Source organism: Temnothorax curvispinosus, unplaced genomic scaffold, assembly GCF_003070985.1.
Source record: "Temnothorax curvispinosus isolate PA1 unplaced genomic scaffold, ASM307098v1 QBEX01007138.1, whole genome shotgun sequence".
Classification (NCBI taxonomy): Eukaryota; Metazoa; Arthropoda; class Insecta; order Hymenoptera; family Formicidae; genus Temnothorax; species Temnothorax curvispinosus.
Genome location: NW_020216918.1, coordinates 29,144 through 45,687, shown reverse-complemented (window position 1 = coordinate 45,687; position 16,544 = coordinate 29,144).

Below are 16,544 nucleotides of genomic sequence, written 5' to 3'. Positions count from 1 at the left end.
TGGACTTATGTGCATATATATAATTTATATGATTATTTAACTCGTTAAGATTCATATATTTATAAATACTAAAACCTAGTTCAAGCGCGCATAATCTAAACATAATTAGACGCGAGACATTAATGTGCGAGTACGGTGTCTCAAACTTGCAAACGACAATATAACTATGTTACGTCTCACGGGAATCTCTAAAATGCTAATTATCCTTCGGGATATCAAAATGATGTATCACGAATCTCAAAACTACATAAATGCATTTGTTTTATTACGGAAATTAAATCTTTGTAAAAATAAAATAGCGGCGATCTTTCTATAATTCTTAGCAAAAACACAACAGATTTATTGTAATTCGATATAATCGGATATTAATCAAAATTTTGATTAAAAACCAAGAATATAACTTTCACAGAATTTAATTCTTTATTATTTTATATTATTCGCAATAGTTAAATTTGCTCTGTAAATATCTACTGCATTATGCCTACCGAGCGTTTCAGAGTTGCCGTTTTCACGTTCATTGAGCAAATTTGTTGCCGAAATCACAATGAATAGATTTTGAGTATAAATGTCGGACACTGAAGAAAAAAATTCGACGTCAGTGTTTATTGTCACTAAACGTATAGCAATATAATTCAATCTTATGAAATTTTATGCAAGATTTGAAAGAAGAGAGATCGAAGTAGATATACATATATATGTTTTTACGTTAGTCTACATTGTCTTTTATTTTATTTTTAGCTATGAAGAAAACAGATAAGGAATCTGATACTACTCTTTCCACTAACAAATTTACTAAAGAGTATTAGGTATCTTTATACATATAAGGCTAGTTTGTTTTGCCATTTTTTCGTATATTAAGTAGGTATATTAAGTGCTTAATAACAAGCATTACATAAAGGAAAGCTTCTTTTGTATCAAATTATTATGAGTTATTATTTATTATATTTTGATACCTATCTAGACATGTTATCGATCTTGTGATTTATCATGGATTCGAGATATTATCGCGTTATTACTCACCGATCACGTAATTGTATCCGTCCAAGGTTAAAACGCACTTGCGTGTATTTGGTAAGGAAGGAATGCATGGTACTTGTCTCTGTGAAATTCGCTTGCTGGGACTGCACGAAGGATTAGATGCACCTGGATCTGAATGGCATTTTTGTACAGTATCTTTGCCTGGTCTAGACATTGTCGTTCTTGATTTATTTTGATTACTTTTACTCATTGTCAGTCTTATTTCCTCGACATCTTCTCATTCGAGTATAAAAGCGTACGAGACTCAATCTTCCTGTGCAGGAGTAGGTCTCTTTGCAACTACGGCACTTTACTAACCCTACAGTTATACACTTTGCATCCCTTATCGCCTTATCGCTGTCATCAGTCACTACATTTTCTAAGCTGTAAGTCTAACAATAAGTTATCTCTATATGATTCCACTACCAGAACAAAATCGACGCGCGCGATTTTACATCTTATTTACGATATTGGTATAACTTACGCAAAGCCTTAGCAGTTTAGTTTATACATATATGTATAAACCGTGTCCGAGATTTATACCTGTTATACCGTTTTATATCGCGCGCACGTGCAGCGTGTCGACCGTTGCGGTTTGACACGAGATTCCAAACTCTTGGTGCGATAAATCATCGGAAAGTAAAGGTGTTTATGGCGTCGAGTTCTCTCGTTCACTTCTTTATTTCCGCACATTTAATGTGTTACGGAAATAATGTTAGTTACGCCTCTTGATATGAGAATCAGATTGACCGATGCGCGCTCAAAATGTGAATAACCGTTCGTTTTTCCAAAGGCAGATGATGGTATAGTAATTTAATTTTCAACATGCGCGAAGCAAAAGATGAAAGCTTCTATCTTTTTATAAAAGCTTTTTATAAAAGCGCATCAAGATTCTATCATAGAGAGAATACATTTATTTTTATCTGTCTTTACGATTCACGGATTACCATCTCGCATCTGACATGTTTAAAAGGACGGGTTTACACGTACCTATATCTATATATCTCTTAAACCCTTTTTCACTTTTTTTTAGTTACTCTAATTCTTCTTGTGCACAAGAACGTAACTTGTTTTCTCTTCACTCTGTCTGCAATAAAACTCCTCGTATTTAAATATCGACGTGAGTTTCAGTTCCAATCCGATCGACGAACTGGACTCGATCACGATCGCACGAAGCAGGAACGAGCACTTATCACAATCTCGTACAAGTTTCGATTCTCGATCGGAGAACGTATTCTCTTCAATTACGATGTTTCTCTGTCGCAACATTATGCGACAGCGCACATACGCGATACGTGCCGAGCGGAAATTCTGTATATATGAAACAATATTAGTATACCGTCTTCTTGTTGGTGATGCAACACAGTCAACACGTCTCCATGTCTCCACGTGCTCTTCGTAGCTCGTCGAGAATCAAGTTTTTGAAAGCTTTTGAAAGCGAGAAAAGATTTTCGGAAAAACTGTGGAGTTTCAATTGTAGAAATGTTTGTACGTTGTAGAAAATTCGCAAAAACAGGATAGTTTTGAACTTATCCTCGTTCGTAGATCGTAGCCTCGTCGTACCCTCTTACGTTGGACTGCTCGCAACTGCGCTTACGAGAGTTGCGAGCGGCCGCGGGCGTATATAATACTCGTGACGTGCACACTGCACGCACGCGGGCCACGCGGCACGAGTCTGGCCGCGAGTTCTCGCCCTGACAGATGGTATGGAGGGAGAACGAAAATCAGGCGATCGATTCACGTTACCATAACGTTAACGTCGCAGGTTGGTTACCCGTACCGGTGCACTGGCGCGGCTTGGCGCGACGACGACGGCGGCGGCGGCGGCGGTGGTGGCAGCGGTGGCAGCGGCGCGCCCATGCCGTCTCGCTTCCGACTCCGACATGCCATGCTGAGCGGCACGCACGCGTTTTCACGGGATACGATTCGAAAATGCACGACAGCTACCATCGTGCATAATACAATATAGGCTCTACCTAAGTGTATCTTTTCTCTCCTTCCTTTCTTCCTTCTTTTGTGCTCGCGTTCACGCGATGAAATCCAGGCGAAACTTGCTCGTAACTCGTAACTACGTTCGGAGCAGACGTGCGTTCGCGCTGTGACTTCCAAAGTTCCCGCTCGCAACTTGGTTCGTTGAACTCAAATTGCTGGAGCTGAGATTATCCTTCTCTTATCGTAAATCGTGTATATAATATAGGGATTCGAAAATGGGCGAAAACGCAATCAAGCGTCATGCTCATGCATCCCAATTTCGCCGAACAAGCGTATACGCGAGCCAATCTTCTTTCAAAAATTACGATACATAGTACCGATTCATTCAACGGCAAAAGAGCGAAAGAACAACGTCGTCAAGACATAATATTCGTCTACAAGTCAGTCTTCTTTATAACCAGTGTTTCTTTCGGCTGATGTGAGGTAAATCGCAGCAGTCGCTCGGGGCAAGCGTCCGAAAGCTCTGCATACGGCATACGGCTCGCGTATGCAGAGCTGAAAACGGAAAGACGGTGACGGACGCCGCATGAGCCGCGACCAGTGGAAGAACCGAGCGTGTGGTCAGACGCCAACGGCGGCGCCCGGCAAGATTCGGTAAACGATGAACGATAAACGGTGAACGGTGGATGGGAGAACGAGACGGGATGAGGTGAAATGAGAGAGACGAGACGGAACGAAGGAGTAACGCGCGCGTGATTATACGACACGCGGGTCGCTAGGAAAATGGATACGAACGTCCGATCTCAGTCACGGTGCCGCTACAACTGAACCACTCGAAAACCTCCACCTCTCGCCATAGTCCTCCCTTCTCTTTGCCGCGTCCTGCTCCCAACACCCCCCGACAGCCCATTTGACCTCTCTCTATTCAACCACCATCCGTTTTCATCTCTCGTTCTCGCTCCCCGTTTCTCGCCATCGTGGCTTCTCTCCCTCTCTGGTATCTTCCCTGTCCGTCTCTTTTTCTCAACCGAAGCTTGCCAATGTTTTTTGCTCTTTCTCCTTCACTCGTATCGTACTTGAAACTTGAGACTTTCTTTGCCCTCAGGTGTACATGCGTGCGTGCGTGCGTGCGTGCGCGTCTGAGTCTGACACTGATTGTGAGCTGTGAGTTGACTGAGTCTCTCCCGACACTTTCTCCGGCGCTTACTTCGCCATCGGCGGCATCGGCCCCGTGAAACGACACTCGGAAACGATGCGTGATGAACTGATTTTATGCCGCTACATTTCTCTTTCACTTTTTGTTATCTTGGTTTATTTAGTTGCTAGTATCATAGCGGGTTCACCAAAGGGTTAGTCAAAGACAAGAATGGTATAATTAGATGTCTACAGCATTCAGATGTTGTGCAGTACAAGTAGATGATGCATGTCTTCAATCTTTTTTCAAAATTTAATAACAATTTAACAACAATATTGTTGAATCTTCCATTTTATTGTTTGTCTCTTTTATAACATGTATGGAAATTTAAAAATTTCGCAAAAAAAGTATAATGTTAAGTAACGAACAAGTATATGTATAGTATAGATAATATATAGATATTTATTATTTTTATTTTTCAAGATCGTTGATCTATTCTACGTATAATATGGAGGGGCAAAAGCCCTAGTGGTGTAAATCAAATTTTTTAAAATATTGACTCGTGTGCATAGATGCAATTTATATATTGTATAGATTTAGTATCTATGCACACAAGTCAATATCTTTAAAAATTTGACTTACACCACTACGGCTTTTACTTCTCTATATACCTAATAAGCATGAAAAAAAAAAATGTAACGTAAATGAGAGATCGCACACGAATTCATATTCAAAGAACTTGCGACATACATGTTATACATATGTATGTAAACGATCAAACGTTCGTCAACGCTTTAACTTTCAATTCTTTTCTAGAGTTGTAAAAAAACTCGAGGAACCCTTTGGGATAGAGTATTCTGATATTCGTGCGGTCGTTTTAGCTGAAGAACGTGCTTGTCCATCAGAAACTCATATATTCTAATATGTTTTGAGAAAATTCTCGCAAATTTCCTCCTTATTTTAAATTCAATTGTTCCTCAAACAAGAATTTTATCGCAAAAATAAATTAAAATTATTTAATATAATAAATATGTATCAGACATAAATATTATCATTATTTATCTAATTTAGGTCAATCATAACAGATCCACCATACTGGTGATCAGATACTTAACAACCGCGATCGATATCACGGTACAAGATCTTCAAAGACTAAAAATGCAGCAGCTTCCGCACTATTAAACCTTCGAAGCTTGCTCGAATCTCGAATTCAACGCGACTTGTCTTTCTAGTGACTATATTGCGTCCGTTCTTCTTTTGTAACGTAGCGTTCACTCGTATATCCGCGCCCGCGCCCCATCGCTTTCAACGACAGCTCTTTATCTTCCTCCCGCGCTGACCGAAATATCCAGGGAGTTTCACACGATTACCTCTTCTGCGTGATACTATCGCATCTAAGAACCACTCCTACTGTGACCCAACTTACCGCTTAATCAGCCACCTATCTAAATATCCTGAAAGGATGTGAAAGTGTGAAAGTAGAAGAACCACTAAAAATATTTATCTACAGCAAAAAACGTTCCTTCCAATAATGATTTGCGATAAAATCACTTTTATTTTGCGTTAAATCCAAATGTGAAAACAATAGAAAACGAGGCGTTTATAGATAAATCAAGCAAAAAATTAAGCAAATTAAAACGTAAGCAGTGGCTGCCTAAAAATAATAGAATTGCATATGTTAATAGTAGAAACATTTCTCTCTACATACTCGTAGATAGGTTTGCTTAAAAGTATTACATCACATTGTGCATACCTATGTACAATTACAATCATAAAACACTGGAACTTTACACTTTGTGCAAAGTTCTAAAAAAATATTTTACTGTAAAGAGTATCATACTATATCTCTATCTCTTTAAGAAGAAAGTCACAATAATAAAAATTTATAACATTTTTTAAGATAAGAAATTTTCCCTAAAATAAATGCCTTAACATGCAGATTTACATTTTTCTTCGCAAAATTTTACAATGTAAGAAACATCAATTTCACTCGTCTTTTCTTAATGTCGAAATTACAACCCTATAGAGGAGAATAACAGATTATAACGAAACGGTATAATAGTTGGCCAGACAACCTGTGCAGTAGCCAGCGTTTATTATAAATGTAAATGCATTCTGTTCGTGATATTTCTACTCTGATAAAAAGGGGAGACGGCAATTTCAATTACGGCTGGTCGCGCGTGTCTGCGAAAAAAGCGTCAATTTAACAGGAAGATAATCTTGCTGCCGAGTGTCGAGCCGTTCTAACCTTCCTCAAACGAAACCCTCTTCTGTCACCCTCATAAATGAGATTGCTACGAATCTTTTTCACCTTTTCATCCTTCTTTCTCTCTCTTTCTTCCTCTTCTTCTTCCTCTTCCTCCCTTTATCCCACTCTTTTTTGTCTTTGTTTCTTATTACTTATTCTTTGTTCTTTGCCCATGCGTTTCAGGTATTTATCTTTCTTCTTTTTCGCTTTTTTACGATGAGATTATTCGCGTGTTGTACAAACGTATGCATCAATTCGTTCAATTTTGTGAAGGTGCAGGCCGAGTGAACACAACAGAGTGCTTCATTAAATGCGTCTGCGCCTGATAAATTAATGCACTAATAGTCAACGTCGGACGACTTAAGCACAATGTAGACAAAGTTTGCCGCGCCTATACTGTGTCTGCCGATCTGATGGTGGTAGAAACGCGGTGTCTTCACCAGATATTCAACGATTGATTGATTTCCGACTCAAAATATATATACCATATGTAAACATGGAGCAGCGCACGAAATTTATTCTACGTTCCTTTCCACGGAATTCCTTTTGACGCTCTGTACTTGACACGTAGCAATGTACTTTCTGGTTTGCTTTTTATTTCTTGTTTGCTCAGAAACTCACCCACACACACACACACACACACACACACACACACACACACACACACACTCTCTCTCTCTCTCTCGCTTGTCTGGCTTCTTGTCTTATTAAATAGAATAAAAATTATACGCAAAGAGAATCGATTTATCTATAACGTATTTTGTATTCAAAACAAATAAGTTTAAATAGGTGTACGTTTTCTAAAAATTTTGACGAAATAAGAAAAACATACATCTTTAAATAAGCAAATTTTTACTTTATTTTATCTTACATTATTGCCCCTATATGCAAGTTGAAAAAAATTTAATTCTTATAAAAATAATGAAGTCCTTTATACAACGCGATATCGCTTAAAAACATCGGCGGCCAATAGACGCCACGAACAATCGTAAAGTTGTGCATGGACGATTAAATCAATTCAAAGAGAGGAAAGAGGAGGGAAGATTTAAATTCCACGGCGCGACCCCATGGCGCGCGGCGATATAAAAGCGTCCAGTATTGCAAGAGATGCATAACTCATTCGACGTCCGCGCTATAACCCGGATATTTTCGCAATAAAAATCCCGTGGCTCGTGATAATGCTAGGTTTACCTCTATTTATCACGCGGCGCACTTAATGGCGACCGCTATGGGCGCTATGTACCCATCAATTAATATACCTGTGTGCTCATCAAACGGACGGAAGAGAAACGCGATGGTGGGCCACCGGGTTAAACCGATGTCGGAGTCAGCCAATTATACGTTTATACGTGGGGCTGTATATTCCTATCCGCAGCGCGTGTACGTACGTGTATGTGCCGTCCTTTACCGACTTAATGTCGCACCAATTATCGACTGCTATTATCAACTCGATAATATATATAGACGTTACATCATAGACCGAATTCGCCAATGATATCGATGAAGATCTGGTTAACAAATTGGTAAAAATGACGTAATCGTGTCTCGCGCAAATATCGTCTATCAGTACATCAATACAACAATAGCGCGTGCCGCATTTATTTACTGCTACGAAGGAGCGAGACCATAAGTCGCACTCCGGACATCGAGCTCGAACGAATTTCTTTGACCTCGCGAAAACGCCTTGACCTTTACCACCAGCGACTATAAGCGTACACAACTTATCCTCGTGGTCGAGGCATCAATCATATAATCTTCATAAAAACGGTATTCGCTTTTGTGTTTGCTTTAGAATTTTAGAAGCTTGCTCCCGCAGTTGAATGAACGCGAGTTGTGTTCTCGGCTATAATCGCATGCTGTCTAATATTAGTTATGTTGAAAATTTCAAAGTAAATCGGATTAATTACAGCTAGAGTAGCTAAACTAATAACGCATCATTGAATTTGCTCGCAGTGAAAAGTGTGAATAGATAACATACAAATGTTTTGCGAAAACAAGAAAAACTCGAAAGTATAAATTGATAATGTCATGCACAATTAAGTAAGCGCGCGCGCGAGAGAGAGAGAGAGAGAGAGAGAGAGAGAGAGAGAGAGAGAGAGAAAGAGAGAGAGAGAGAGAGAGAGAGAGAGAGAAAGCTCTGTGTTAAACTTCATTACTCAGTTCAATAATATCGCAATATGTGAATATATTACATAATATATTCACTAAAACGTGACATTTAAACGTATAGCATTTGAAACGTAACATAAAAAGATAAATTAATTTCCTTAGTTACAATTAATAGATATATCTTAATTAATGCCATGCAATATTATATAGTAAGTTTTTGAGAGCACAGCGTATAACGATTTCTTCCTGTATGAGCATACGGCTATATGAAATTGGATTAATGAAACGTTAGGAACAACGTCTCGAATAAATTGCTCCGTCCGCAATTATATTATTCATTAATTTAATTAAATTTTGCACGCGCCGAGAACAGTAATAACGGCGTAAAAGTAATAATCCGATTAAAAGTAATATCAAAAATTGTCCAACAATATCATAACATTTCATACGTTCCGTAGTTAATTAAATATTCGAATTAAAGTAGTAGACAATTCTCTTTCCCATGAGGACCATTGTCATGTAGAATTAAAATTAACCGCGCGATTCCAATGGTGACCGCACGTAATCCGGGCTTAAGTCGGACTACACCACAGACGCGTAAACTCTGGCCTAATTTCGCACAACCCAAATTCAATCAACGTTTAGCAAGCTCCATACCGCTAACTGTTTCAATTTAAGACTAGCGGGATATCGCAAGTGTCTCGACAAAATCCACTCGACAAAAGGGTTATCGAGCCAGATTTCCACGTCGTAAACAGAAAAAAGTGATGTTGTATGAACAGCATCAGTGTAATTGAGATAAAACCTATTATTGATACGCAACATCAATGTTAATGAACAAGAAACATCATATAATTTTTTTAATAATTTAAATATTTGGTCCAATAATATCTAATTGAATTAACTATTTATGTTTGTGGCAGCTCGTGACGTCGACGTTTAATTGAAGCAACTTAATTTTTTTTCCGTGTAGCAAGTATTCGTCGCAAAAATATAAATCTGTTTCGACCAAAAAAAAAAAATATATATATATATATATATAAGATGTCCTAAAGCTATATGGCTCTAGTTCCGTGATGGAAGATGGAGCCGATCTTTATGTATTTTTGTAGAAAAAAATCGATTTCTAATCTTAATCTAAAAAAATTTGTTATTAATAAAGAAAATGTAGATCGATCTTTTTCGTGCGTTGCGCTTCGTATACGTGTAACGTCGTCGTCGCGTCGCAGCGTACGCGCTGCACGCTTTGCACGCATTTCTAAATTCTGAACAACTCCGATTTCCGATTGTCATAGGAAATATCTTAGCGCGCAATATACCATCGACGTATTTATTTTGTGCGAGGCACAACGGGGCGCATTGTATATAAGTAGACGCGACGCGGTGCGACGCGGCGCGGCACAATGTTGATGACGGTACATCTGGGGATGACAGATAGCCTCGCGGGATATTTCAGAGAGATGTTCCGGATGTTAGCTTATTAGATCGGTCGTAGCTCGTATATAGCCTGTACGTCGAGCCTGAAGCCTGGAGTCGATTGACGGTGACTGCCGAGCTCCCATCGACGACCAAGCGACGTTATGGCTTTCGATTACGCTGACCCGCGCGCGAGACACCCCGTGTAGGTAGGGTGTACGAGAATTACGGCGTTATAAACGGGCGACGAGCCTGAAATTGTCACGCAATTTTATCGTTCTATCGCGCCGCGCGCCGCGTCCCTATCGCCACGAAATACATATCGGATAATACGTTAGCGCAGCGGACCTCGGGTTTATTCTCGCTCGTCATGTCGTCATCACCGTTATCTCGCGCACCGAGCGCCGAACGTAGGACCGAAGAGTAGCCGCCGTAGCCGGTCGATAGATAAACCAATGTACCATGTCCGTACCGTAATCGAGAGACTCGGTCTCCAAGATGTTACTCGAGAGAGAGACGACTCGTACAAATGATTCATTCGTCAGATAACATTAGGCTAGTGTAAACGGAATTTAAGTCAATACTTTATGTAGTTTATGTGTGAAGCGATTGCTATTCACAGAAAATTAAAGAAAATTCCTTTGAAAACGATGACAATTCTTTTTATATTCAAAATGGTCATTAACGGTCGCAAAATCGCAATAAATAATTTTCAATCACGAAAAAGCTCGGTGTCGCTTTACGTATCTGCGATTAATCTGATATTATAGTAACATTAAATCGGTAAATCTAATTGAGGGTTAAAATATATAATTAAAAAAAAAATAATTGTGAAAAACACACACAAACTCCAACTCGCAATTTCGTCAATGTAGCTCCCTGCAGTATCCTAACGTGCGCATTACTCAGAGGTTCTAACACACACCACGTCTAGAACTAGACACCAGCAAATGCAATCGATTCCCGTGTTCCAGGCCTTGCTGCAGCTCTACTTTACCGACCTCCACCGGAAATTACGGCAGGCTACGACATTTCCGGTTAATTCCATAGGCATTAACAAAAGGGATATTAATGTTTGACAGAATTAAAGCCACGCGTTTCCTTCAGTTATCTGCTTTTCATTACAGGCATACCGCTTCTATGCCGCGCACCTCGGCTCCGAGTCATAGACCGACAAAACTCTTATCAGAATTCAGATAAGAAATCAGGATCGCTTTAGCAACCTCTTTATCAAACTCTTTATTTTTCAATAAAAAATATAGCATAAAATCTAATCGCATTCAATTGAAAATGAATTAACTTGTAGATTAATAATAAAAATATAATAATAATATAATAATACGAAATATCTCGCTGAAATGTAGCGAGCGTTTAAAAAGTCCTTATTCCCGCAAACAAGTTTCGCGAAATATATCCATACAAGCGAAATATTATGACAATACGCTTTATCGAAGCACGACGACGATATAATTAAACTATACATTAAATGACGCAAAGTATGCGACCTTCACCTTTGAACACACAGCGGAAGATACATCAACGTCTCCGAACAAATGCACCGTTCGCGACGATGCGACGCGACGCGACGCGCGTCAGTAAATATGCGCGCACGAATAATTCATCGTATGCGATATTTACTATTGTGCCACTCGCGTTTGAAAGGTAGGCGTATTCGTAGTTGAGGACTTTCTCGCGCGCGTGGATATATTTCTTTCTTTTTATTACCAGTCGCGGACGCTTTAATGACTCGCGCATGCTTATCGCTGTTATGCATTGTTCCTTCATAAGAGAATATTTCACATACCAGCTCGAATATTCGTCTCGACTATATGAATATTTTATTGCGGCATTATTCTATATACTATATATACACAGGCTACAGATTGTTTGGCGAATAGATGCGCAATGAGCGAACGAAGAGAGATCATCGTTATAAAAAATATTTTAAAATTATTTTTTAAAGATTAAAAATTGTTGACGTTTCGACATTTCAATCGAGAAAAGATCGCTTTGACTTTCAAATAACACAAAGCCTATATATACTCGCACCAATCAGGCCTATTATAGAATACCCAGAAATCACCAAACCATGGCATCCAACGATAGAATATAATCATGGACATTTTTTATAAATGCAATATGCATAATTTATATGTATATAATATACCCATCAGATTAATCAATAATCAAAAGTGTCAATTAACGTAATTAATGGATGAGGATAGTATCGCGCCGAAATACAAGGACTGTGATATCGTTGCAAACAGACCACCGTTCGGTATCGATCGAGAAGGATGGAGCCATGGAGAAAGCTCTGCTATCGGCATTTTAGCTGGCAAACAGCCAATCTTCGTATTTTGGCAAAGAGTACCGACATGCCTGTTCGTCGTCACGCTTTCGTATCCGCCGCCATCCGAAGAAATTCTTCTCGATAAAACATGCATTTTATTTAAAAAATGCTCAAGTAAACGATTCAGTAAACGACGTTTCCAAATGCAATGCATGCTGCCAATTATCTAAAATCGGTGGATATTTACTTCAAAAACAATCATTCATAAAGAACAATTCATTTAAAAATCAAATTAAGGTATGTGTTCTGTGTGTATTTGTATGTCAATATAAGGGTGTGTGCGTGCGTGCGTGCGTGCGTGCGTGCGTGCATGTATGTATGTGCATGGCAATATAGACCAAAAGCAGAAGAGAAGATATATATATATATTTGGATACCTACATCTCAAATACGCCTTAGGATATCTGTCCAATTTATAATATACATTAATTCGTATAATGCCCGAAGCATTACTCAGATCTTTGTCGAAGCTTAATTAACACGTCGTTCCATCAAACTAAAATGATTACGCGCGAGACCTATCTGAAATGAACAACCTTGCAACTATCATGAAGTACACGATAATACAATATAAATCGTGTATATATATACTCGGATAACATAATGCCTCACTATTTCGAAATTATCAATATTATAAAAATATATTCCTGTCAGTCTGGCGCATCAATCTTGCCTTATGAAACAGTTAATAAATGATTGTGAGATTCATTAAGTTTCTATATATACGTTGCAAATGGCACTGTTCAACTTGATGACCCTCTATGCGAGAGATAGTGAGGCCCGGGACTAATTAGGCTCTTTCTTTGAGTCTGTCATTCCGAGTCTTCTCTAAATTATAAAATCCCCGCGGCAAATTTCGTAGGATGCTTAACAGTAAAAAGTATGCAAGAAAACTTTCGCGAAAAAGTAGGACAGTTCTACTTTTTCATATAAAAGAGAATTTTTTACTATTTCGGTAACTCACATTTTAAGTAAGCAAAGTAAGAGTTTTGCTAAAAGATAATCAGTCGTATACGAATGAAATAAAGCAACTTTCTTCGTCTGTATTTGCTAGAAAAAAATACACAAATTATTCATTAAATAAAGATTATTGTTTAATAAGTTTAAGAAATTATAGAAAATGTTGCAATAGGTATGTATTAAAATAAATTAAAAACAAAATTATACTCATATCATATCTATAACGTATATTATTTATACGTTCTTGTGATTGTCTTGGGCTTTTTAATAAGCTACAGCTATATATTATAGCTATAAAAGGAACAAATTATAAAAGATTTTCACGGGGTCAAATATAATGCGCCATTTTCATCAAAGATACGATTATAGACACACAGAGTGCTTCATTAACTATAATACATCCTATCTTGGCAAGAGAAAGCAGAATGAAGGATTGACGATCGTTTATATGAGAGTTGAAAGACTTGAAAGATTTCGTTACATAATCGCGTATTCGCACATCGCATCTATTTCTATATATAGAATTCTCCGACGATATTTTTCGACACAACTTTCGACAAAATGATTATGTTTCTCTGCGAGTAAAACTCGCTAAAGCATGCAATGGTGTGCTTCCATTTACGAATAAGTTCGCGTTCGCTGTGGCTTACGACGCGGTCGACGATGCCGCGATGGGTACATAACTAGCGAATCCGATGCGAAGAATAGGAAAAAAAATCAATGCGTTTTTTCCGTTAAACGGACCGGTATTGTATCGACATATGGCTAATACGCGAACGGAAAAATGTCGATCCAATAATACCGAGAGCGCGATATCGCGCAAATACGCATCGCGCGCGCGAACGATGGCTTCCATTGGAATGACGTCGTCACTGGCGCACGTAATCCCATTCATCTTGTCACCGACTCTCTAAATTCTCGTCGATATCTGCCGCCCAACTATCGCATCGTAGATAGATAGATCGTTGGTGCATTTCCCTGCTCCAATCGTATTTTATTGCTAGAGCTAGACTATCCTCAAGCCACTAGGATAAATTGCAATTTCATCGTCCGGTAAATTCGTGGTTATTTCTATATGCAGAAGATTCGAATAAGATAATTTAAACACACACACACACACGCACGCACGCACGCACACGCACACGCACACACACACACACACACACACACACACACACCGTTGGTTGATCGTCAAGATAAAGCGCGCAAACCTAATGCAGACTCTGTCGTTGATTAACTCTCTGGTTTAATTACACCAACGGCCGATTTTTGCTAAGCAAATTGATACGATCGTCGGCCGCGACAAAAATGGTAAATATAGTTATAGCCCTGAAAATGATTCGAATCATTGTCAGGTGAATAAAACGCGAATAGTATAGTATATTAATAAACAGTGAAACAAGCACTAATAATGTACTACAATAAGTACTGCATCAGATGTACTATTTCGGACTAAAGAATGAAATGAATTGAAATCGAATTATAACGGAGTTATATTTTCAAACTGGACTTGGTAATATTTTTGTACACATACCGTAATTAATTGTAGATAATTATACACTTAGATTATTTATTCTCAAAGATTAAATAATACCTATGTATTATTTTGTATTTCTGCCAAAGGGATATATGCATCTCTTACGTGCCAAACTTTAACTATAACATATGTTACCACTAGAGAACTAAAGACAACAATACCACTTACACGTAGTTGTGTTCGTCCAGAGATAAAAGATTTTTGTGCATCTTTCGATAATTTGGAAATTTTGAAAATTTCAAAAAAATGGTATACGAACGCATTGAAGACAATTCAAGTTGTTGTTATTAAAATATAATGTTTAAAAGCCGTATAGCTGAAGAAATGTCTCCATACTCATACGCGATCGACTACTGAGTTTATTTTTATAGAAACTATCGCGTTTAGAACTCTCCAAATCTCCATGTTTCCGCAGTCTTGTACAAGTGTCTACAAATGGCTAACGAGGAAGAAATATCGTGGTTCCGCGAAAACAAGGTCGGCGAAAAATATTCGTTTACGAAGAGAAATGATGCTATTATCGTCTTTTAAAGCAACCGTACAAAATGATACCAACCGGAAAAGCACGAGACACCAGTATATTCGTCTAAATGATAAGAATAGCGCGCTACCCGTAACAGAAATTGGAAATCAATATTTAAACCTATTCTTGAGGTGTCGTGACCAAGCTGGATTTGCGTGCGGTACTGAATAGATAAGAAGAGTACCAGAATAGTGTTACGAAGCCGTGCATCCTTATCGAAAGGAAACGTGTCGTGGATTACTTATTATCGTTATTTTCTATCGTATAATAAATAGCTAGCGGCTTAATCGTCTGCTTAAGCGTGTGATCAGATTTAACACGATATGCAATCGCAGAAAACTCACAAAAGTCTGTATCCATAACTTTTTTCTCAATTATACCTATCAAATTCATCGTTTTAATTTCTATAAATGTTGCGTTTTATTCCGCAGTTTCCAGTAGAAAATAACGTTAAAGAGAAAAGAGCATATGTAGAAAAATGGAATTATTGTTAATTACATGAGCCATATATGATATACGAGCATGTAACACAATCAACCGTACACACGCACACAACGCTCGAAATAAAATTTAAAAGTAATAAAATGAGATACATGCAGAGAGAGAGAGAGAGAAACATCGACCATAAAGGTTTTAACGTCAAAGGATTGCTTTTATTTCTGCTTTTGTAAAACAATGTAATCGTATCACGAAACAAAGTGATTTAAAGTTTTAGTAAAATATCGAGACAACGAATGATTAATTAGTTTGCATTTCATACTGTTTTTAATATTTCACATATCGCGCTTGTTTCTAGCATTTGCGTGCAAGATACTAAAGAAGTAATTTAATTGGGAACTTGCAAATACATCTCGTAGAAAAATATTTGCGTTCTGAGAGAAAATATCTATCCCACAAAAGAATATTTTCGACACGCGAATTGTACCAAACAAATTCATGCATGCTGTCCTATCATATAAGCGAATAACGAACTACACAACGGAAAAGCAGGCAGTAACGATATATATCTCGACTATCTTATTTTACGGTAGAATAAATGTTGGCAAAGTTGAGACTCTCGGCATCAGTCTTTAAATTCTGTTTTTGCATTCGGGCCATGGCAAATTTATCTTCACGCTTGGCAACTTGTAAAAACTCTCCACGAAAAGACGTGACCCGTGATACACTCGACGTCGACTTTGTTTCGGTTTATTCGTCCCGCTTTATTTCCCTTCACACACGACCTTTCCTTCGTAACTATTTCCAACAGTGGTTACCCAATAACTACCCAAATTTCCTCGCGCGCGCGAGTGCATGTGTGTGTGTGTGTGTGTGTGT